Genomic DNA, 26,315 nt, shown 5'->3' on the forward strand with positions numbered 1-26,315 from the left:
CCTGGGTGGCTCAGTTGGTTAAGCTGCTGCCTTCGGCTCAGGTCATGATCCCAGCGTCCTGGGATCGAGTCCCACATCAGGCTCCTTGCTTGGCGGGGAGCCTGCTTCTCCCTCTGCCTCTGCCTACCACTCTGTCTGCCTGTGCTCGCTCGCTCTCTCTCCCTCTCCCCCTCTCTGACAAATAAATAAATAAAATCTAAAAAAAAAAAAAAAAACCTGGAACTTTTAGAAGTCTGCTCCTGTGAGGGACATCCCTGCCTGGAAGGTGCTCAGGTGGTGAAGCAGGGGCAGAATTCTAGCTGGGACAGTGTGGTCTCAGGAGTCCCAGGATCACAAAAAGAACAGGGCACCTGAGTCTAGCAGATTTCTCCAGCATTGGACAGGGGACGCCACCTACAATTAGTGAGCCCCAGAGAGGCCTCTCAGCTAGGCGTTGCCATAAACCAGGAACCCCCGCGTGATCGCTCTCCAAGTCAAGCCACAATCACTGGGAGACCCTGCTCCTTCCCCCAGCGAGAGCAGCCAGGGCACACAATCAGGCAACCACTCCCCAAAGTGGGGACACAGTGAGACAACAACCCCCCCACCAGGACTGGTACAGATATGCACTGAAGGAGTCTGCAGAGTTTGGCACACACAAAAGGGACTGACTGCATTTCTCTGAGGATACACTGAAGAGCAGGAGCCCCAGTCATTCAGCTCCAAGGCTGGAGATCCAGATGCCGCCATTTAAATTTTTTTTCATCCTCTGGAGCAGCAAGAAAAACCTTCAGGGAACAAAAGCCACATGCAGCAACCCAAAGCAGCTTACACTGAGTCAGCCCCCCTTCCCCACAAAGAGTACTGCAACTCCACCCTGTCAAAGACACTTGAGAATCAATAAAATAAGCCCCTCCCCCAGCATGAACATAAGTTGAGTAGGAAGTTTATGAATCACTCAGAACCGAAAAACTCCTGTACTAAGGAAAAAAATCAATTGGATATGAGGGGTTTTTCTCCTGAGTCCTTAGTCTTTCATCTTAATTTTTTTCCTTTTCAAATGGTTTCTCATTTTATCAATTGTTTTTAAGTCTTTAATTTTCATTTTTACATTTACATTTTATAGATATATTTTTCACTTCTGGTCTCCTTTCACTGTATTCAACTTTATTTAGGCATATATATGCATATATATACACACATATATATATTCTTCTTTCTTTACAATTTGGGATTTAGTGTCTTCTAACAAACAGACCAAAATACACCCAGGATCAAATGATCACACTGTTCTATCCACCTGTGAGATTATATTCTTTTTTCCCTTTCTTTTTTGGTTTCTGAAAACTTCGGATTTGTCTAGTGTGTATTTCACATGGTTGATATTTATGGGTCATGGTTGATATTTATGATTTTCTTCTCTCGTTCATCCATTCTTCTCTAGATGAAATGACTAGAAGGAGAAATTCACAGCAAAAGAAGAACCAGAGGTAATAGTCTCTACCACACATCTAATCAATATAGATATAAGTAAAATATCAGAAACTAAATTAAGAATAACAGTTATAAAGCCACTAGCTGGGCTTGAAAAAAAGCATAAAAGACAGTAGAGAATCTCTTAGTACAGAAATAAAATCTAATCAGGCCAAAATTTAAAATTATTTAACTGAGATGCAGTCTAAAATGAATGCTCTAACAGCTAGGATAGAGGCAGAAGAGACTCAGTGACACAGAAGACAAAATGATGAAAAGGAAGGAAGCTAAGGAAAAGAGAAAAACAACTAATGGACGCATGAGGAGAAGGAAGCTTTGAGAAAGCAGCATTACCATAAAGCCAAGCAATGTTAGAATTACTGGTGTCCCAGAGGAAGAAGAGAGAGGGACAGAAGTTATATTTGAGCAAATCATAGCTGAGAACTTCCCTAATTTGGGAAAGCAATCAGGCATTCAAGTCCAGGAGGTACAAAGAACCCCCTCAAATTCAACAAAAAATAGATAAACACCCCAACATGTAATTGTGAAGCTTGCAAATTTCAGAGATAAAGAGAAAATCCTGAAAGCAGGTCAAGACAAGGGGTTCTTAAATCTACAAGGGTAGGAATATTAGAATGGCAGCAGACATATCCACAGAGACCTGGCAGGCCAGAAAGGCCTGGCATGATATATTCAGGGTTCTAAATGAGAAAAATGTACAGCCAAGAATACTTTATCCACCTAGGCTGTCATTAAGAATGGAAGAAGAGATAAAGAGCTTCTAGGACAAACAGAAACTGAAAGAATTTGTGATCACTAAGCCAGCCCTGCAAGAAATATTAAAGGGAATCCTATAAGTGAAGACAGAGTCCAAAAGTAACAGAGACCAGAAAGAAACAGAGACAATCTACAGAAATAGGGACTTTGCAGGTAATACAATGGCACTAAATTTATATCTTTCATTACTTTATATCTTTCATTACAATCAAAAGACATGGGGTATAAGATTGGATAAAAAAGCAGGACCCATCCATGTGCTATCTACAAGAAACTCAGTTTAGACCCAAAGTTAAGTCCAGATTGAAAGCAAGGAGATGGAGAACCACTTATCACACTAATGAGAATCAAAATAAAGCTGTGGGGGGGTGGGGAGCGGGTGTGCGCCTGGGTGGCTCAGTGGGTTAAGCCTTTGCCTTCGGTTCTGGTCATGATCTCAGGTTCCTGGGGTCGAGTCCCACATTGGGCTCTCTACTCAGCAGGGAGCCTGCTTCACCCTCCCTTTCTGTCTGCTTCTCTGCCTACTTATGATCTCTCTGTCAAATAAATAAAGTCTTTTAAAAACAAACAAACAAACCTGGCATAGCAATCCCTATATCAGACAAATTATATTTTAAACCAAAGACTGTAGTAAGGGATAAAGAAGAGTACTGTATCATTCTTAAAGATTCTATCCAACATTAAGATCTAACAATTATAAGTATTTATGCTGCTAACTTGGGAGCAGTCAATTATATATAAACCAATTAATAACAAAATTAAAGAAACACACTGATAATAATACAATATAAATAGGGGACTTTAACACCCCACTCACAGCAATGGAAAGATCACGTAAGCATAAGATCAACAAGGAAACAATGGCTTTGAATGACACAGTGGACTAGATGGATTTCACGTATATATACAGGTCATTCCATCCCAAAGCAACAGAATACACTTTCTTCTCAAATGCACATGGAACATTCTCCAGAACAGATCACATACTGGGTCACAAATCAGGTTTCAACCAGTACCAAAAGACTGGGATGATTCCCTGCATGTTTTCAGAACACAATGCTTTGAAACTAGAACTCAATCACAAGAGGAAATTTGGAAGGAACTCAAATACTCAGAGGCTAAAAAGCATCCTACTAAAGAATGAATGGGTCAACCAGGAAATTAAAGAATTTTTTTTTTAAATTCATGGAAACGAATGAAAATGAAAACACATATGTTCAAAACCTTTGGAATGCAGCAAAGGCAGTCTTAAGAGGGAAGTATATAGCAATACAAGCCTTTCTCAAAAAACTAGAAAAGTCTCAAATATACAAGCTAATCTTACACCTAAAGAAGCTGAAGAAAGAACAGCAAATAAAGCCTAAATCAAGGAGAAGAGAAATAATAAAGATTAGAGCAGAAATCAATGAAACAGAAACCAAAAGAACAGTAAAACAGATCAATGAAACTAGAAGCTGGTTCCTTGAAAGAAATAATAAGATCGATAAACCCCTACACAGACTTATCCAAAAGAGAAAGGACCCAAATTAATAACATCATGAATAATGAGGAGACATCATGAACACCACCAAGGTAATAAAAATAATTTTAAAAACATACTATGAGCAACCATATATCAACAAATAAGGCAATCTGGAAGAAATGGATGCATTCCTAGAAACTTATAAACTACCAAAACTTAAACAGGCAGAAACAAAAAACCTGAACAGATCCATAACCAACAAGGAAACTGAAGCAGTAATCAAAAACCTCCCAAAATAGTCCAGGGCCACATGGCTTCCCAGGGGAATTCCACCAAACATTTGAAGGAGAACTAATACCTATCTAGTCTTCTGAAGCTGTTTCAAAAAATGGAAATGGGGGTGCCTGGGTGGCTCAGTCAGTTAAGCATCTGCCTTTGGCTCAGGTCATGATCCTGGAGTTCCCAGATGGAGCCCTGCATGAGGCTCCCTGTTCAGTGGGGAGTCTACTTCTCCCTCTGCCCCTCACTCTGCTCATGCTCTCACATGTGCTCTCTCTCTCAAATAAATAAATAAAACCTTAAAAAAAATGAAATGGAAGAAAAACTTCTATAAACTCATTCTATGAGACCAGCATTACCTTAATCCCCAAAGACCCCACCAAAAAGGAGAATTACAGACCAATATCCTTGATGAACATGGATGCAAAAATTCTCACCAAGATACTAGCCAATAGGATCCAATAGTACTTTTAAAAAAGGATTATTCACAACCAACTGGGATTTATTCCTGGACTGCAAGGGTGGTTCAATATCGGCCAATCAATCAACATGATACATCACACTGATAAAAGGACAAGAACCATATGATTCTCTCAATTAATTCAGAGAATGCATTTGACGAAATACTACATCCTTTCTTGAGAAAAAACTCTTCAGTGTAAGGATAGAAGGAACATACCTCTATATCATAAAAGCCATTTACAAAAACCCCTCAGCAAATATCATCCTCAGTGGTAAGAAACAGAGCTTGCACCAAAAACCATACATAGGAATAAACCTAACCAAAGAGATAAGGTCAGGAACACAACAGGGATGCCCACTCTCACCACTGTTGATCAACATAGTACAAGAAGTCCTAGCCTCAGCAATCAGACAACAGAAAGAAATAAAAGGCATCTAAACTGCCAGAGTCAAACTCTCAGTCTTCACAGATGACATGATACTTTATGTGGAAAAACCCAAAAGATCCCACTCCAAAACTGCTAGAATTCATACAGGAATTCAGCAACATGGCAGGATATGAAATCAGCTGCATTTCTTTTTTTTTTTTTAATATTTTACTTATTTATTTGACAGAGAGAGGGAGAGAGATCACAAGTAGGCAGAGAGGCAGGCAGAGAGAGGGAGGGAAGCAGCCTCCCTGCTGAGCTGAGAGCCCAATGCTGGACTCGATCCCAGGACCCTGAGATCATGATCTGAGCCAAAGCCAGAGGCTTAACACACTGAGCCACCCAGGTGCCCAATCAGTTGCATTTCTATACACTAATAATGAAACAGAAGAAAGAGAAATTAAGCAATTGATCCCATTTATGATTGCACCAAAAACCATACATAGGAATAAACCTAACCAAAGAGATAAACAATGTATACTCCAGAAACAACAGAATACCTATGAAAGAAATTGAGAAAGACACAAAGAAATGGAAAAACATTCTATGCTCATGAACTGGTAGAATAAATATTGTTAAAATGTCTATGCTAACCAGAGCAATCTACACATCAGTGCAATCCCTATCAAAATAACATCAACATTTTTCACAGAGATGGAACAATCCTAAAATTTGTACGGAACCAGAAAAGGCCCCAAATAGCCGGAGAAATGTTGAAAAATGAAAATGTTGAAAAAGAAAACCAAAGCTGATGGCATCACAAGCTCTATTACAAAGCTGTAATCATCAAGACATTTTGGTACTGGCACAAAAAAGGACAAACAGATCAAGAAACAGAAGAGAGAACCCATAAATGGACCCTCAACTCTATGGTCAATTAATCCTTGAAAAAGTAGGAAAGAATATCCAATGAAAAAAGGACAGTCTCTTTAGCAAATGATGTTTGGAAAACTGGACAGCCACAAGTAGAAGAATTAAATTGGACCATTTTCTTATACCATACAAAGATAAACTCAAAATGGATGAAAGATCTATATGTGAGACAGGAATCCAATAAAATCCTAGAAGAAAATACAGGTAACAACCCCTTTGACCTTGGCCATAGCAACTTCTTGCTAGACACAGGCAAGAGATATGTTGGCTAATTCAATTTAAAAAATAAGAAATAAGAAATAAAAGCATACAAATTTAAGAGGAAGAATAAAACAGTCTTTATTCATAGATTACATCATCATCTATGTAGAAAAATCCCAAAGAATCTACCCAAAAAACCCCTCCTAGGGGAGCCTGGGTGATTTAGCTGGTTAAGAATCTGAATCATGATTTCAGCTCATGTCATCTCAGGGTCATGAGATCGAGGCCCAAGGTGGGCTCCCCACTTAGTGCAGAGTCTGCTTGAAATCCCTTCTGCCCCTACCCCCACACACACAACCACACACTCTCTATGTCTACTCTAAAATAAAGAAACAGATCAGTAAGAAACCTACAAAACACAGATAAAAGAAATTTTAAAAGATCTAAGTAAATGGAGATACTCAATGTTCATGGATTAGAAAAACTCAATATTGTTAACATTATCAATTCTTCCCAACTTGCTGAGACTGAATGACCAACTGAGCACTCAACTACAAGCTTAACTATGTGCACAAGGGCAGGGGAGCATGTCTCTTTTTATTTTACTCACCAACATATCCCTAACATAGTGCCCACAGATTAAACAGATACATGTTTAATAAATAAGCCAATTATTTTGGATGTAGCAGAATGGACTCTTGCATCAAATAGGATGTTGGACATTAGATAAGATATTGGACTGAATGAATTCTAAAGTCACTGAATCTTAAGATGCTCATTCCATGTGATGTGTTGAAGAGTTCCATTTTGACAAGTCAGTTCAAAATACAACTGACTGAGTCTACCACTCCACAGCAATATGCTAAGCAAAATAACTACTTGCTCTTTACGTATGGCAATCTACCATTATTTCTTTTTTTTTTTTTTAAAGATTTATTTATTTGACAGAGAGAAATTACAAGTACACTGAGAGGCAGGCAGAGAGAGAGAGAAGGAAGCAGGCTCCCGGCTGAGCAGAGAGCCCGATGCGGGACTCGATCCCAGGACCCTGAGATCATGACCTGAGCCGAAGGCAGCGGCCCAACCCACTGAGCCACCCAGGCGCCCCTACCATTATTTCTGATCAAAAGAAATAGCAGTTGGAAATTTTATAGGAGTTTTTTTTTTTTAAGATTTTATTTATTTGAGAGAGAGAAAAAGAGCGCACATGTGAGCACAAGCAGGAGGAAGGGCAGAAAGTGAAGGAGAAGCAGACTCCCCACTGAGCAGGGAGCCCAACTCAGCCTCTATCCCAAGACCCTGGGCTCATGACCTGAGCCAAAGGCAGATGCTTAACTGATCAGCTAAGCCACCCAGGCACCTCCACAGGGGTCTTTTAAATAATACGCAGCTCACAGTGCTATGACCTCAAGACAAACACATCCATTTCAACTCAGTGTGTGAAACATTTAGATAGGCACCTGGGTGGCTCAGTTGGTTTAGCGCCTGTCTCCAGTTCAGGTCATGTTCCCAGAGTCCTAGGATCGAGTCTCACATCTGGCTTCCTGCTCATCAGGGAGTCTGCTTCTCCCTCTATCCCTCCCTGCTGCTTGTGATATCTCTCTCTTGCTCTTTCTCTCCCAAATAAATAAATGAAATCTTTTTTTTTTTCTAAAGGCATTTAGTTAAAAGGTTACCCTTATCATAATCCAAAAATTGGAATGTAAAATCTGACCAATAAATTTTATGTCTCTTCAGGCACAAAACAAACAAACAAACAAACAAACCTGGGAACTACAGTGTAGGCATATATATTTTCATATACTTTAGGCATTTTAAATGTAGAAGAGAATAAGGGGCAGAAAACTTATCAGTCCTACAGGAAGTATTTTCCCCTTCTCTGAGCCCAAAGGGGCTCTATAAATATTTTTGACTGAACTGAACCACTGAAACACACATATCCCCCACGCTTACAGCAATTCTGCCAATTCTACCAAGTGAAATGGCTTTTAATTCTTACTTTAATGCCACATCATTTTTGACAAATGAGCAATATATCTTAAATTAACACCTCACTTGGATGCCTAAAACTACAATTTTCACATATAGTTTAAACAGTATAACAACATTTAGCACAGTCTAACTGGAAACTATCTTCTTCCCAAAATAACTGAACACATTCAAAAGTATAAAATCGTGGTGCACATGGTCCAATTTCTTTTTGTGCCAAATGTGGTTAGCCAGCTTCTTGCTTTTAGATTATGTGTTTGCACCTATTCATTTTCAAGTGGCTCTTGAACTAAAATAGAATGGCGAAAATATGAGTGTGACTCAAAATTGGACAAGATAGGCTGCAAGGACTATTAGGCATGAGAATTCAAACGACTATATAGTAGACCCATCACAATAGTAGAAACAGGAAAATTCTTAATTTATAGTAAGAAAATGAACGCGAATAATTTAGAATTAGAACACTTACCAACTATAATTCTGAGCTTTGAAAAACCAAGCCAGTCTTGGGAAAAACAAACAAACAATTACCATAGCCTCTATTTACTAAACAGTTCCTCTACTATTCCAGTTCTCAGACAAGAGCCATACTAAAATGAAACATATGTGCAAGTATGTCCTTGCCCCTGAAAACGTAACAAAAGGGCCTTAGTAGTTCACATTACTTTAGTGGATACCTATTTTTATTTGTCTAGCAATAATCTCAAAACACTCTTTTCAGACAATAAGCCCTCCTTCTGTTCAAACCTCAAACCATGGCCAAACAGATCCAAAGATGGACACTGAATACAAACTAATTAGACCAATTAACCCAATTCCTAAGATTTTTGGACTGATGACCAGAGAATCCATCATGACACTTGTTTCTCTTACAGCAGAAACTTTTAAGATGTAAACTAGGAATTGTTGGTGGCCATATTTTTTCCCATATGAAGAATGCCAATATGCAGTGAAAGAAAGTCCTAAATACACACAAGCAAGAGAGTCTTAGTCGAGTCCCTATCATTTTGTTTGAGAGAATCCTGAAGTGCAGCTCCAACCGTTCCCATCCTGTTTTGATAAATCCACTGTTCCTTTAATTCTATGAAATATACTTTCCAATAAATTCTTTTTGCATAAGCTAGTTTAAACTGAGTTTCTGTCACATGAAACCTCTTAAGTCCTACTATAATTATAAGCTACCAAAAAGACATAAAAGATAAACACACACACACACACACTTATTTTTTAAAGTCGGGCTCCTTGCTCAGCAGGGAGCCTGCTTCTCCCTCTGCCTCTGCCTGCCTCTCTGTCTGCCTGTGCTCACTCTCTCTGACAAATAAATAAATAAAATCTTAGAAGATTTTAAGTAATCTCTACACCCAATGTGGGACTCAAACTCACAACCCTAAGATCAAGAGTCATGTGTTCTTCCAACTAAGCCACCTGGACACCCCATAAGATATATTTCAATAGGTTTCATATAGTAGTATGAGAACAAATATGTAGGTGAAGGACGAAGACAGTATCTAAAAAGTTGACAATTTCCCAGATAAACAGTATACTGGATATGATGAAAAAAAGAAAAAAAGGTTAAGCTTAACCAACGAAGTATGGGTAGCTCAGTTGGCTAAGTGCCTTCAGCTCAGGTCATGATCCCAGAATCTGAAGACCGAGCCCCACATCGTCTCCCTGCTCACAGGAAGTCTGCTTCTCCTTCTGCTCCTCACACTGTTCATGCTCTCGCTCTCTCAAATATATATATAAAATCTTAAAAATAAGTATGGTAATAAAAAAGAAACACACACACAAATCAACAGAATAGAACTGAGAGCCCAGGAAAAAAAATCCATGATTATATGGTCAATTAATAGACAACAAAGGAGGCAAGAATATACTATGGTGAAAAGATCGTCCCTTCAGTAAGTAGTGTTGGGAAAACTGGAGAGCCACATACAAAAGAATGAAAGTGGACCACTTTCTTATACCAAACAGAAAAGTAAACTCAAAATGCTTAAAGACTTAAGTGTGAAACCTGAAATCATAAAACTCCTAAAAGAAAACATAGGCAGTAGTCTCTTGTACATCAACCTTAGCAATAGTTTTCTGGATACGTCTTCTCAGGCAAGGAAAACGAGAACAAAAATAAACATTTGGGATTAAATCAAACTAAAAAGCTTTTGCACAAAGGAGACCATCAACAAAATGAAAAGCCAAATAAAGAAATGAAAGAAAAGAGAAAGAAAGAAAAGAAAAAAGGCAACATACTGAATGAAACAGGGTATTTGGAAATGACATATCCAATATGGAGTTAATATCCAAAATATATTTAACAAAACCCATATAATTCAACACTAAAACAAACAAAAACAAATCCAATAAAAATGGGCGAATACCTGAAAGAACATTTTTCCAAATAAGACATAGAGATGGCCAATAGACACATGAAAAGATGATCAACATCACTAATCATCAGGGAAAGGTAAGTCAAAACCACAATGAGATACCACCTCACACCAGTCAGAAGGGCTAGTATCAAAAAGACAAGAAGTAACAAGTGCTGGCAAGGATGTAGAGAAAAGAAAACGTTCATGCACTATTGGTGGAAATGGATATTGACGCAGGTATGTGGAAAGGTGAAGAGGGCTTAAGAGGTACAAATTTCCAGTTATAAGTAAGTCATGGGGCACCTGGGTGGCTCACTCAATTTAGCATCTGACCCTTGGTTTCAGCTCAGGTCATGACCCAGAGTTGTGGGATCAAGCCCTACGACAGGCTCTGTGCTCAGCATGGAGTCTGCTCAAGATTCTCCCCTAAATAAATAAAATCTTTAAAAATTAATTAACTAATTAATTAATTTAATTAAATAAGTCATGGGGATGAAAAGTACAGCACAGGGAATATGGTCAAAAATATCATAATAAGTCTGAATGGAAAAACATGGTAACTACACTTCCTGCAGTGAGCATTTCACAATGCATATAATTGTTGAATCACTATGTTGTACACCTATATTATATGCCAACTGTACCTTAATTAAAAATAAAAATACTCAAAAAACTGATTAGCTGAAATGACATAATGGAAAAGGAACAGGTATGTAAATATTGCTTGCCTCACAATGACTGAATAGTACTTTTACGCTGAGTAACACTTGCCATAAACAAACAAAAACCTGTATTAGGATAGTAAGATTTATAAGTGACTGTTCGAAATCAGATTATTGTTACCAATTTTCTACTCCCTCCCTATTACAGATTTGCACATTTAGAGCCCTTATCATGTGATTTTTTAATACCTCTCACTACAGTCAGTGGAGCAAAGTATTTCCCAGCCTAAAAAATTTGGGGCTTAGCCATGTAATTTGCTTTGGTCAATGGAATACCAATAAACAAAACTTGGTCAAAGACTTTAAATGTCTTAAGTTATTTGGCTTGGTCTCTTGAGCTCCTGCCATCTATCCTAAGAAGACGGTGGCCCAGGAAGTCAAGAGACCCAAAATGGAACTCATGACAAAGACGTGAATCCAATCCACAGAAGGAAGTAGAGTCTCCCTCACAGACCCACAGAATCATGAGTTAAAAACCTAATTTTTCGTTGTTGTAAGCCATCTAACATTTTGGCATTGTTATATAGCACTACCATGACAACGGCTGAGTAATTCAGTGACCTATTTAATGTCTTCAGCAGGGGCACCTGGCTGGCTTAGTCAGAATAGCACAGGACTCAGTCTCAGGGTGTGAGTTCAAGCCCCACACTGGGTGTAAAGATTAGTTAAAAATAAATAAATAAATAAACGAACAAACAAACTTTAAATGTCTTCAGTATTATTATGCTATCTTTAAATTAAATAAAAATCAGAAATAGCTAACACTGCAACTATCTCTCAAGGAGATACTGATACGGCTTTTAAATACTGCCTAAAAAATCCAGTGATTTCTGTAATTTTTATATTCCACTGAATTAAAACGTACTTCAACAGACTAATCTTCTAAAACTAATATTCAATTCTAGATATACTCAATTTGTAAAACTTTGACCCATGCATTATACTGTAGTTTAGAAAACCCTACTCAGCAGTATCTCCTAGGCAATAACATAGATGAAAAATATTTTGAAAATACTCTCAAATTTTTTTAATCAGGATTGACTTTAACTCTAGATTTTTCTCTTGTTTTTTCTGCCATAATTATTTATGCAATCTATTCAAGAGTTAAGTTGATAAAATTATATACATTATATTATTGTCACTTACTGCCTGGAAAACTAACGTCTGATGGCTATACAATTCAGAGTTCAATAAACTTGGCTTAAGACTAATAATCAGTTTTGTGCCCAGCAGGTACAGGCATATGGTCAAGGGGGAAAAGAAATCCATCACGTGACAGAAGAGACCATCTACTAAGGTATCCACTTCATAGTTCTAGCTCCCCTGGTATAATAAAACCAAAGTTTTGTGATCTGTGGGCCACCATCTAACATTTGGCATGTTGTATAATGCTGCATAAAGCATACACCACACTTCTTTCTGCCCAATATGTCCATGGGAATGGTGTCTCAGCTCTATGAACACATGGGTTTCTTTATCTGAAAAATAAGGGATTAGGCTAGTTGATCTCCAAGATCTCTAAGCTCTAAAGCTTCTATATATCATTTATCTTCAAAGCTATGGCACAGAGAAAAACAATTTCTCTAACAAGTTACAGAGCCAGAAGGAGAACACAGAAATCTTCAGTTGAGAAATCTATTTACTAGCATATTACACTATTACAAACATTTTGAGTCTAATCCACTGTCTCTTCTGCTCTCACATAATACACTCTATGAAAGTATACCAAAATACAACACCAAGCAGAATTAAGAGGGAAAACTAGTGAATTAATGTTTACTGTGTATCTCCACATGATTGGCACTTAGTTAAACAGAGGAAATGGTAACTCTCAATTTGCTGGGTCTAGCAGAGAGAGACTCAAGGTAGAATCTTAAAACTTCATAAACTGGGGCACCTGGGTGGCTCAGTGGGTTAAAGCCTCTGCCTTCGGCTCAGGTCATGATCCCAGGATCCTGGGATCGAGCCCCTCATCAGGCTCTCTGCTCAGCAGGGAGCCTGCTTCCTCCTCTCTCTCTGCCTGCTTCTCTGCCTACTTGTGATCTCTCTGTCAAATGAATGAATAAAATCTTAAAAAAAAAAATTCATAAACTTAGCAACCAGACATGGTTCCTAAGAAGACTAAGAGACTTCACAATTACCTTCTTCATCTATTCAATCTGCACAAAATCAGCAGTGAGGGGCACCTGAGTCACTGCACCAGAACAAATAAAGAAAAGAAGGCAAATGATTTTTTTTAATTGTTTTTTTTTTTTTCCCTTTTAAGAATACAGGCAAAGCTCTGACTTCTGTCTTTGAAACACAGGGCCCTCTGTGTTTACTATAATACTGAATGTTTGTGAGATATGCCTGACTTAACACCTTTTAACCCATCAGAAGAAATTTAAATACATAAGACCCGAAAGCTTCTTGGCATATAGTATACATGTTTATATGCGTTATGCATTTCTCTCTGCCTGGTTCTACAGAATTAGTGAGCCACATAAAAGAATTAGAGTTTTTGAAAATCCCTCAAATTAACTAGGTTTCAAGAAAGGCATTTTTTTTTAATTTGGAAGAAATTTTTTTAATTTATTTATTTGAGAGAGCAAGAAAATCCCTCAAATTAACTAGGTTTCAAGAAAAGGCATTTTTCTTTGATTTGGAAGAAAATTTTTTTAATTATTTACTTGAGAGAGCAAGCACACACACACATGAGCCAGAGGAGGGGAGAGGGAAAAGGACCAGCTCCCCTGCTGAGGGGAGCCCTGTGTGGAGGAGGGGGGGTATTAATCCCAGGACCCTGAGATCATGACAGGAGCCAAAATCAGACACTTAACCAATTGAGCCACCCAGGTGCCCCTGCTTTGGTAGAATTTGTAACAAGGAAAAGATACTATACTTCAGACTACTCCCTAATCTTTTGAGTAACATTATTCAGCAGGATGCTTATAAGAAAAGTTGAGCAAGGGGCACCTGGGTGGCTCAGTGGGTTAAAGCCTCTGCCTTCGGCTCAGGTCATGATCCCAGGGTCCTGGGATCGAGCCCCACATCGGGCTGTCCGCTCCGCGGAGAGCCTGCTTCCTCCTCTCTCTCTCTGCATACTTCTGATCTCTATCTGTCAAATAAATAAAAAATCTTTAAAAAAAAAAAAAAAAAGAAAATTGAGCAATATGAAAAAAAAAGTTTTAAAACCCTAAAAACAGGACTTCTAAATTGTGTTGTAGAAACTAAAAACACAAAAGCACAGAATAATCTGAAGATATTAATATTTAGAAAATATGACATACCTAAAATTTCATAAGTAGTTTCTATGAATTTACATGTCATATGTCTACAAAAGCAAAGGGGAAAAAATTAAGTCACCATTCTCTGGGAAAATAATTCAAAGTAAAAATTTTTCTAGTACTAGATTTTTCTACTTTACTCTCACAAGACAACAAAACCCAAAGGTACTTTATCTAATTAGAAGAGCTAATTATTCAATGACCCCACAACTATTTCTACTGAATATCCCACCTACTAACAGATGTTTTTAAATGCCTTCTGATGTTTTAAATAGGAAAAGTGTGATAAAATACAAGCTACCAGAAATCCAATATTTGAGTTTCTCATGTTACTGAATTTGCATGCTGATGTCCGTATTGGTATTTGTCATGTCTTTGAATCCTGGGTCATAAGCCACAATAGACTTGCTGCATACTGAGGGCAGAGATAGGAATCTTAGAGCTCCATGCTCTAATACCACTCATACAGAATCCAGTTAATTTTTTAACAAGCATTCACTGTTGTTGCTGATGTTGAACACATATTATTTGACAAGCATAGTTACAGTCTTCTCCAACTGGATGTCTAAGAAACATTTCAAACTCAACATATTCAGAAATCACACTTCCAACCATTCCCTACCAACCTACCCCTCGCTCCATACTACCTTCCTACAGGTTTTCTCATCTCATTAATGACAATTCAATCCTTCTAACTTTGGCCAACTGTATCAGTCACACTATTCCTCTTGTTCTCTTTTTCTCCTTTCTCAAACTAACTAACTCTCTCCACTCTCTCAGCTTACTCTACACTACCAGGAATTACTTTGGCTCTATCTTCAAATTACATCCAGAAACCAACCATATCTCACTCCCTCCATTGCCACTACCAACTCCCAATCCCACTCATCATCATCCCTTACCTAGATTATTCTACAAGTCTCTGAAAATACTCTCTGCTTCTTTACTTGCTCCCCTATGGTATATTTTCAAAAGCATCCAAAATGATCCTTTTAATTTAGTTCTTGCCAGTCCTCTGATAAAACTGTCCAATGGCTCCCCCATATTACTCATAATAAAAGCCAAGTGACCTTCAAAGCTATTATATGCCTGTACTACAAAGGCCCCTACTCACTACCCCATCTTACCTTACCTTTGTGACTTCTCTCCTTCAATTCTCCCCTTGTAGACTCAATTCCATTCTAAAACAATCTCCCTGCTATCCACTTTCTCTCAAACCACCCTGGCACACTTGCTCTGGCTGTTGCAAAACAGAACACTTTTCTCCCAGATGTCTGCTAACATGTTTACTTCCCTGTTCATATCTTTGTTCAAATCTCATCCTCCTCAGAGAGCTACCCTGATTGCCTTATCTTATACTACTTCCCCACCACCAATTTCCAATCCCCATTTATCCTGATCTACTTACTTTCTTTCCCAGAACACTTATTTTCTAACAAGAAATCTAATTTACTTTTGTGTCATATTTACTGTTTACTGTCTGTTTCTTCCAGCAGGATGTAGTTTCTTCAAAAGTAAGGATAATTGTTTTATTCATTGATATAACCCAAGCACCTAGAAGAATGCCTGGCATATACCAGACAAATAAACGTTTGCTGAATAAATGAACGAACGACTATCCGAGACTGAGTAAATTCAAAGTTCCTAAAACTCAAGAGGCCATATAGGACCCCACAGCCTGATCAGAACTTTGACTCTAAAGGAAGATGATAATAGCAGAGTTTTTTCCCCTGGGTAAATAACCAGCATACACTTGACATTACATGGAACTTACACAGGTTTAGGATATAATGAGGTAACTTTTAAAAAAAGATAGTAAACTAAAATGTTAGAGACCTCCTCACCAAATTTCCCATTCATGCAAGGAAAACAAGAACAATAACAAGTCAACCATATTAAGAAATTATTGTTGATATTTCTGAGAGCATGAAAATGGTGGTACTGTCATGAGAGAGTCCTTGTCTTTTGGCAATACATAGTGAAATATTCACAAATTAAATAATAGGCTGAGATTTGCTTCATAAAATCTGGGTGGGCACAGAGGAAACTAGACTGGTCATCATTTGATAACTGCTGAAAGGCCATAGGAATATTTATATCACTCACTTTGATTTTGTATGCTTGAAATTTGTATTTTATATGCTCAAAATCTGACAAAAACAGAAGAAAGTAATAGTACAGAAAGTAAAAGGAAAAAAAGCCTATACTTCCTTTAGCACCTAGCACATTATATGGCACACAAATAAACATATGATGAAAAAATAAAATACATGTCATAACTAAGAACAGTTCCTATAAAATGCCCCAATGACAAGAGCAGATTAAAACAAAAATGAGGGGCACCTGGGTGGCTCAGTGGGTTAAGCCTCTGCCTTCGGCTCAGGTCATGATCTCAAGGTCCTGGGATCAAGCCCCGCATCAGGCTCTCTGCTCAGTGGGGAGCCTGCTTCCCCCCTCTCTCTGCCTGCCTCTCTGCCTACTTACTATTTCTCTCTCTCTGTTAAATAAATAAAAGATCTTTTAAAAAAAGAAAGATAGAAAGAGAAAGAAAGGAAGGAAGGAAGGCAGGCAGGCCCAAAGTAAGGCCGTCCTTCAGAGTAAGGAAAAACGGCATGCAAAGCGATGGCCACACTGACCTCAGATCTGGATGACTGGAACAGAAGGGGGACAACCCAAAAAAAGTGTCCATCTTTTTACAAGATAAAAGGCACTGTACTTTATTCTATAAAGGTCATTCATATAAATGCAAAATATAATCAACAGGGACAAGAAAATGTGGCTGAAATTTTATGTACCAAATAATATTACAGCATAATTAGAAGGAATACTAATAGAAATGTTAAGGATCAGTTTGACCAGAAAGCAAATACAGCAGGAAGAAAACAGTATCTCAACCTCAGAAAGGTCAAGTAAACAAAAGAATTTTAAGGGCATAGAAAATTTAAATCTTGTAAATGCTAAGGTAGCATAAACTAGATATACATGGGCACCTGGGTGGCTCACTCAGTTAATCTGCCATCAGCTCAGCTCATGATCTCAGGGTCCTGGGACTGAGCCCCATGTGGGGCGCCCTGCTTAGCAGGGAGTCTGCTTCTCCCTCTCCCTCTGTTCCTCCTCCCTATTCATGTGTGTGTGCATTCTCTCTGGCTCTCAAATTAAAACAAAACAAAACAAAACAAAAAAACACTCTAGATATACAAAATTTGAATCCTTCAAAACAATTTGCATAACCTCTGGAAACAGTTTCAACAATTTCCCCAACTGATTAATTCTGCTCTAGTAAAATGATATTAGCCTATAGGGCTTATGGTCAAAAACAATTTTTTTAGGGCCACCCATCTAGATCATGTACAGATAAATGTTTGGGTTTTGTTTTTAAATTCACATTCAAGTAACTAAAAATAAAAACTTAATGGACTATGTGCAAAAAAGTATAAATTTTCCCATCAGGAAAAGAAACTTATTTATGCCAGCTTATTCTACTAATGTGCCAAAGAGTAAGATGTGATGTATGTGTTTCACATTCTAGGAATACCAGATTTTTAGCTACCACCTACATAAGAGCTTATATAAAAACATCTCAAGTACCTATTTTAGTTTGATTTTCTCTTGCTTCTTACTCTTACTTGCCACAAAAATCTCACTTTTTTTTTAATCTCAAATTCTTAATAAAAACAAAGAATAGGTACCTGAGATGTTTTTATGCCATTAATTCCCAGTACAATACTGTGAACCCTGCTGCTGATCAAAAAAGAAATGAGATTTTTTTTCTGATTACTACAAATATTTTCATTTTGTAAAAATTTATTTTCATGTAACCTAAACCAATCATCTTAATAAATCAAATTATACCAGATTTCAAAGAGGTGAAACCTATTCTAAATTTGCTCTCAAGTCAAGTCCTTGAATATAGGGTTTATTTTATGTCTCTTCCACTCTAAAAGACAAAAGTAATATCACAATCTGCAAAGTCACTTCGGGTCTGTGTTTATTACTTTATGAAACTCTTAAAAGGTCTTATATACAAAGGTGTTATAAACAAGATCTAAACCACATGTACCATGGATTTAGACATTTTAATCATTACAGCACAAACATGTAAATATTAAAAAAAGGTAGCATATATTTGTCAAGAACTACTCAATCATTTTATAGTCTCCAACTATACTCAACACTTTAGAACAGCGGTTCTGAAGGACAGGTAAAGGAATCCCAAATATCATGGATAGAAAAGGGATAAAGGACTAGTCATAGTAAGACTCGGGGTTGTGATAAAAGTTCCGAGTTGGTTGTGATATATATATTCAACCATTTTAAATATGCCCATCCTGAAGGACTTACACTACAGAATCTCCTTAACTAATTTAATTTACACAGTATTCATTCAACTAACAACTATTAAGTGACAGGCATTATGGCAAACAATGAAAATGCATTCAAACAAAATGGGATTCTCTGCTCTCGAGAAAAGATGCCAACCACATGCCCAGAACTCCAAGAACATCTATATAGACCACAACAGATTTTTTTTAAAAATAAGACAGCAGTACTGTGTTATGCTTAAGAAACAGGTAATAAAGCAGTATGGCAGTGAGAAGGTTATTTATGTGCATCAGAGGAGTGAATAACCCTAATTAAGAAGTGAACAAATTCCGTGGTTTTCAAAAGTACATTAAGTGGATGGGCACCTAGATGGTTCAGGTAGTCAAGCATCTGACTCTTGATCTCAGGGTTGTGAGATGGCGCCCACATCAGGGTACCACACTGGGCATGGAGTCTGCTTAGAATTCTCTCTCTCCCTCTGCCCCTCCCCCTTCTCTGAAAAAAAGAAAAAGGCGGGGGTGTGGGGGGGAAGGAATACATTAAATGGAACACTGAAGGATTATTTCACCAAGAGAGATCTAAACACATCTCCCACTATCCCCCATGGGTGAGATGGGGTACTGTCTGAGTTTGGGACTAAACCTACTACTAAACCTAATACAAGAGTTCAAACTCTAATAAATATTGACAATGGGGGCCATTAAAGCCTGACTGTTAAACTCTCAACCATTAGAATCAGGTACAGACACAACTGGGTTTAATCCTGCTTCCACCATTTACAAACTTAATGACCTTAGGTAAGTGAATCTCTCTAAACTTCAATTTCATTGAATTTAAAACAGAAAAAAATAATAATCTACCTAAGAGTTGTTGGGAAAAATTAAATAATGTTATGTAAGTAAAAGCACTTAGCATAATGCCTGGCACTTAAAAACGCTTAATACATATTAGTGATCATCATTTATTGTTCTTTTCTACAATACTATGAACCCTGGCTCAGTTATTACAGGGGCATTACCAGTATCACCTACCTTCAACTTATTTAAAGATTTAGTTTGATCCACAGCCATCTCTTATAATACATCTCAAACTCGGGATACCTGGGTGGCTCAGTTGGTTAAGTACCCAACTCTTGATTTCAGCTCAGGTCATGATCTCTGTGTCGTGGGACTGAGCCCTACTACACCAAGCTCCGTGCTCACTGTAGAGTCTGTTTGTCCCTCTCCAGCTGCTCCTCCCCCGCCAATTTTTTTTTCTCTCTCTCTCCCTCTCTCTCTCTCTCAAATAAATGCACAAATAAGATCTTTAAATAACAATAATACATCTCAAATTCTATCTTACACTATGACCAATTCTGGGCTAACAGAGATCTTCCACCATAAAAATGAAGAAGAAAAAAACTTCACATTCAAAAAGATTCAATACAGATTATGGGTACTTGACCGAACAAAAAAAGCAAACTTCTTTTTAAATAGATTTACTATAAGATACAGGAAAACGTGTTTACAAAATTTCTAGTTGATGTTCTCAGGACATTCAAGAGAGAATTATATACATGAAACTAGAGCACAAAGTTATGAAGGAAGATTAGGAAAAACTGTAGAGACAAAATAACATGATTTCCAAAGGCAAAACCACAACAGATCTGGATTAGATACTTCAGCAGAACATATAAAAAAAGAAATGTTAAAAACTTAAAACTTATCCCAGGATGGATAAAAGAATTAAGAAATATAAATCCTGAGTAAGAGAAATAGGAAATCAGATCCAAAAGAGATAAATTTTTAAAAAATAATAATTCCCAAGGAAAGAAAAAAAAAACTAAAGTGAGAACTGTAATATTGAAGCCTATAATAAAAATAATTCCCAGGGCACCTGGGAGGCTCAGTGGGTTAAAGCCTCTGCCTTTGGCTCAGGTCATGATCCCAGGGTCCTGGGATCAACCCTCTCATTGGGCTCTCTGCTCAGCTGGGAGCCTGCTTCCCTTCCTGTCTCTCTGTTTGCCTCTCTGCCTACTTGTGATCTCTGTCAAATAAATAAATAAAATCTTTTTAAAAAACAATAATAATAATTCTCAAATTATACCAGGGGCAATTCTTAGCACTTTACATAAACTCTTTTAATTCTACCCTCAAATAAGTTTATTATCATCTCCATTTTATAGATGAGTAAACTAAGGAACAAAATGCTAAGAACCTTGCCCAAAGTCGCTAGTATCATGGCACAAATTAGAAAACAAGCAATCTGGCTCCTCACTATACAATGCCTCTCGAAGAAATATTAGGAGGAGACACTCAGTGGCTCCTATGGATCCCTGTGCACTCCTTCACAGCTCCTCTCAACCTCAACTTTGCCATGGCTTCCACTGGTCTACAAATCCTGAGGATCATCCTAATGCTGCTTGGCTGGGTGAATGCTCTGCTGTCCTGTGCCCTGGCCCTGTGGAAAGTGACTGCCTTCATCAGCAACATCACTATGGCAGCCCAGGTGGTGTGGGAGGAGCTGCAGATGTCCTGCATGGTGCAGAGCACAGGTCAGATGCAGTGCATGGTATACACCCCACTGCTCGTGCTGCCCCAGGACCAGCAGACTGCTCGTGATCATCCTCCTGTTGGCTCTGCTTGGTCTGTTGGTTACGTGGAAGATAAGGACTCCAAGGGCCATTTGGTGATTTTCTCTGAGATCATCTTTATCATCTCAGGGATCCTGCCCAGATCCCCATCTGCTGCCAGCCCACACAACCATGTAGGACTTCTACAACCCCCAGGTGGCCAAGGCCCAAAAGTGGGAGCTGGGGCCTTCTACCTGGGCTGGGCAGCCTCTGGCCCTGCGTTGCTCAGCAGAAAGGGAGCTGCTATGCTACACCTGCCCAGCAGGCTGGGGTATCCCAGGGCTAGAATATGATATGGTCTGACACTTGGAATCCGCCACATATGTCATCTCTCAGAGTCCCTCCGAGTACCCCACTAAGAATTATATCTAATTCTGGTAGAGTACTGGGGACTCCCTTGACAGAGAAGCCTAATCCCCTGAGCTGAAGACATTGAAACAGTGATTCAGATAGCTTTGGGGCCGTTTTCATCTTTTTTATTTTTCCTTTTTGGGGGAAAGGACTTTTTAAAATTTATTTAATAACCTAACCAAGGAATTCAGACTCTCTTCTGGGCTCTGCTGCTGGTATCTCTCACCTTTACATGATGGAGTCAGGGAGGTGATGCTTCAATTTCTGGATCTTTTTCCACCCTGGACATCCCCATCTTGGAGGCTTACCTAGAAGGTTGCCTGATGTTCAGTCTGTCCCCAAGAGTCCCTCCTTACCAGTCAAGACCTATGGAATGCCCAGGGGCTCTTGAGCCTCATAACGCCTTGAGAAGCAAGTGGAAAGTTACCAAAAAACACCCACCCCCAAATCATCTAACCTCTGGCTCTTCTATCCTGAGTCACATCACAGCTCTGCTATCCACCCCTGACCCTCTCACCTTCAGGCCCTGCAAACTACTGTCATGCCTTCCCCCACACACACACACACCAGTTTTTGCTAAATAAAGTGTGCCCTGTCTTGTTAAAAATTTGTATCATCTTCTTTATCACTTGAAGAATTAAGAACCATAATCTACTGATACTTATAACAGGAGATGAGAAATAAGGCAACAGTAAAAAAGCATAAAATTTCAAGGACATAAAGTAGAGGATGATAAAAGGAAAATCAAAAGGCTTGTCACATTAAAGTGAAAGGATTCAACACTATACTAATTATAATGAAAAAAGACATCAAGGGGTGCCTGGGTGGCTCAGTGGGTTAAGCCTCTGCCTTCAGCTCAGGTCATGATCTCAGGGTCCTGGGATTGAGCCCTGCATCGGGCTCTCTGTTCTCCCCCCACCCCCCGCCTGCCTCTCTGCCTACTTATGATCTCTCTCCCTGTCAAATAAATAATAAATAGAAAGAAAGAAAGAAAGAGAAAAAAGACATCAACAAACATAAGTAAAAAACCTAAATCTCTTTAAGTAGAAGAATACAAAAACAAAATTAGACTTCAGTTTCCAGTGCCCCATATTAAACAGCTTAGAAATCACCATTTCATCCTAATGACAAGTAAAAACTACACAAACTGAAAAATCAACAACTCTTCTTAGCTCCAAAAGAGAGGTGAGGTGACAAGGCAAACTACTGCTCCCCAAACTGAACAGACTGATGGGTAAGTCCAAAGAATCATAAGCCCCTGGAGCAGAAACATCCATGGCAACCAGTGCTGGAGTAGAAAAACTTGAACTATAATTGAAGCTCAGTGTGGGCAAGTCAGAAACTTGCATGGAATATCTTTCATCACTTCACTTTCAGTGGTTTTTGTCCTTATATCTGGAGTGAGTCTTTTGTAGGTAGCATGTAATGGGTTTCCTTTTTTATCCATTCAGCCACTCTATGTTTTATTAGAAAATTTAGTCCATTTACATTTAAAGTAATTACTGATGGGCATGTACTTCTGGCAATTTTATTATTTTTTGGCTGCTTTGTAGGTTCTCTCTGTTTTCTTCTTCTCTTGCTCTCTTCCCTTGTGGTTTGATGAGGTTGTTTTTAGTGGTATGCTTAGACTCCTTTCTCATTATCTTTTGTGTATCCACCATACCATCTTTGCTTTGTGGTTACCATGAGGCTTATATATAACAATCTGTAACAGTCTATTTTAAGTTGATAAAAACCTAAGTTTGAATGCATTCTAAAACTCTATATTTTACTCTCCCCCTACTATACCTTTTATGTTTTTGGTGTCCCCTTTTATATCTTATCTTGTATTTTTAACTAATATTGTCATTATAGTTATTTTTACTATTTTTCTCTTTTAACTTTCATTCTAGTTTTGTAAGTGACTGATTGACTACCTTTACTACATATTTACATTTACCAGTGAGATTTATATTTTCATATGCTTTCTTGTTACAACCTAGGGTCCTTCCTTGTCAGCTTAAAGAAGCTCCTTTAAAAAGCTTCTTTATAAAGCTGGTTTAGTATGATGAACTTCATTACTTATGCCTGTCTGGAAAATTCTTGATCTCTCCTTCAATTCTGAATAACACTGCAGGGTGAAGTTGCTTTCTTTCAGCACTTTGAACATATCATGTCATTTTCTTCTAGCCTGCAAAGTTTCTGCTAAAAAATCTGATAACCTTATGGGAGTTCCTTTGTATGTAATATGTTGTTTTCCTCTTGCTACTTTTAAGAGTCTCTCTTTGTCTTTAACTTTTGACATTTTAAATTATAATGTGTCTTAATGTGAGTTCATCTTTTCTGGAACTCTTTGGGCTTCCTGGATCTAAATGTCCATTTCCTCCTCTAGGTTAGGAAAGTTTTCAGCCACCATTTCTTCAAGTAAGTTTTTTGCTCTTTCTCTCTCTCCCTTCTCCTTCTGGGACCCCTAAAATATGAATATTAGTCCACTTGATGTTGCCTCATAGGTCCCTCAAAAGCTAGCTTCACTTTTTCATTCTTTTTTCATTTTGCTGCTCTGATTAAATGAGCTCCACTGCCCTAAATTTGATTTCAATGATCCTTTCTCCTGCTTCATCTAGTCTGCTGTTGAACCCATTATATTTTTCAGAACAGTTATTGTATTCTTCATCTCTGACTTCTTTTGGTGCTTCTTTATACTGTTTAACTCTTTGTTGAATTTCTTACTGTTCATACACTTCCCCCAAGTTCAGTGAGCATCTTTATGTGATCATTACTTTGAACACTTCAGCATGTAAATTGCTTATCTCCATTTCATTAACATATTTTTTCTGAGATTTTATCTTGTTCTTTCATTTGGAACATATTCCTCTTTTTCCTCATTTTGTTTGACTGTCTGTGTTCATTCCTATCCATTTTGGGTTTTCTTAGCTTATAAAATTTTTTTTAATTTTTTCCAGTGTTCCAAAATTCGTTGTTTATGAACCACACCCAGTGCCCCATGCAATACATGCCCTCCATAATACCCACCACCAGGCTCACCCAACCCCCCACACACCTCCCCTCCAAAACCCTGTTTCTTTCTCAGAATCCACAGTCTCTCATCGTTTGTCTCCCCCTCCAATTCTTTTTTTTTTTTTTTTTAAGATTTCATTTATTTGACAGAGAGAGAGAGAGGTCACAAGTAGGCAGAGAGGCAGGCAGAGAGAGAGGGGGGAGGAAGCAGGCTCCCTGCAGAGCAGACCGCCTGATGAGGGGCTCGATCCCAGGACTCTGGGATCATGACCTGAGCTGAAGGCAGAGGCTTTATACCACTGAGCCACCCAGGCGCCCCTCCCCCTCCAATTCTTGAAGGAATGGTCTCACTTAGGAAATGAACCTTACCATTCAACCAAACTATAGTTTTTAGTTGTCTCTTGAACCTTTGTGATTGTCCAAGCAGCCTATTTTATTTTTAATTGGTGCTAATTGTTGACGATGTGCCAAGACCTGTGTCCAAAACTGGACATGGTTGGTGGGGGGGGGGGGGGTGTCCTTAGTCAGCACCTAGATTCAGGCTGATTGGAAGCCAGACCCTCAGGTAGCAGCTTTTAAAGTATACAAATATACAGTCTTGTGAAACCCCAAGCTTAGTCCTGTTGGCTACCAGACCAGGCAGTCTGGAGGTGTCCTCTGGCAACAGTTGCAAAACTTGGTAGGTAAAACTGATTCAACATTCAAAAATCAATTAATGGGGACGCCTGGGTGGCTCAGTTGGTTAAGCAGCTGCCTTCGGCTCAGGTCATGATCCCAGCGTCCTTGGATCGAGTCCCACATCGGGCTCCTTGCTCCGCAGGGAGCCTGCTTCTCCCTCTGACTCTGCCTTCCACTCTGTCTGCCTGTGCTCACTCTCACTCTCTCGCTCTCTGACAAATAAATAAATAAAAAATCTAAAAAAAAAAAAATCAATTAATGGAATCCATCGCATCAACAAACTACAAAAAAAAAAAAAAGCACATGATTATATCAATAGATGGAGAAAAACATTTCACAAAATCTAACACTAATTCATGATAAAAACTCTCCATACACTGGAATGAAGGGCTGTCCTCAACCTTGATAAAGAATATGTTCAGAGATGACATGACTGTCTATGTAGAAAATCTGAAAGAAATGACCAAAAAAACTACTAGAAGTAATAAGCAATTACAGCAAAGTGATACACTATAGGGTTAACATACAAAAATCAATTGCTTTCCTATGTACCAGCAATGAACCTATAAAATTTGAAATTAAAAATACAATACCATTTACAATAACACCCCCAAAATTATATACTTCGGTATACATATAAAAAATTATGGGGTGCCTGGGTACTTCGATTGGTTGGGTGACTGCCTTCGGCTCAGGTAATGATACGAGGTTCCAGGATCGAGCCCCACATCGGGCTCTCTGCTCCTCAGGGAGGCTGCTTCTCCCTCTCCTTCTGCCTACCGTTCCCTGCTTGTGCTCTTTATCTCTATCAAATATATAAATAAATAAATAAAAATTAAAAATTATGTACAAGATGTATGAGGAAAAACTAGGAAACTCTGATGAATGATACCAAAGAAGAACTTAAGAAACGGGGAGATATTCCATGTTCGTGTATAAGAAGATCCGATCCTGCTAAGATGCCAGCTCTTCCCAACTTGATGTACAGATCTGAGGCAATCCTAATTTAAATCCCAGATATTTGCTCTGTGGATATCAACAAACTAATCCTGAAGTTTAGAGAGAGAGGCAAAAGACC

General features: G+C 38.4%; 1 protein-coding gene across 8 annotated transcripts in view; it reads right to left on the reverse strand.

The window, feature by feature from the left end:
• RABGAP1L (RAB GTPase activating protein 1 like) overlaps positions 1 to 26,315 on the reverse strand; it is a 765,799-nt gene that overhangs the window by 690,888 nt on the left and 48,596 nt on the right. For 2 of the 8 annotated variants that reach the window (XM_032317425.1, XM_032317423.1), the window contains exon 1: positions 12,420 to 12,484. The exons of 3 other annotated variants lie outside the window; for them this stretch is intronic. The gene's annotated coding sequence lies outside the window, so the exon portion shown is untranslated. Of the gene's footprint in view, positions 1 to 12,419; positions 12,490 to 26,315 lie in introns of those variants that run through there. 3 more of the 8 variants (XM_032317419.1, XM_032317422.1, XM_032317424.1) reach the window with 3 other exon arrangements.

The sequence above is a fragment of the Mustela erminea genome, chromosome 17 (assembly GCF_009829155.1).
Source record: "Mustela erminea isolate mMusErm1 chromosome 17, mMusErm1.Pri, whole genome shotgun sequence".
NCBI classification, from domain to species: domain Eukaryota; kingdom Metazoa; phylum Chordata; class Mammalia; order Carnivora; family Mustelidae; genus Mustela; species Mustela erminea.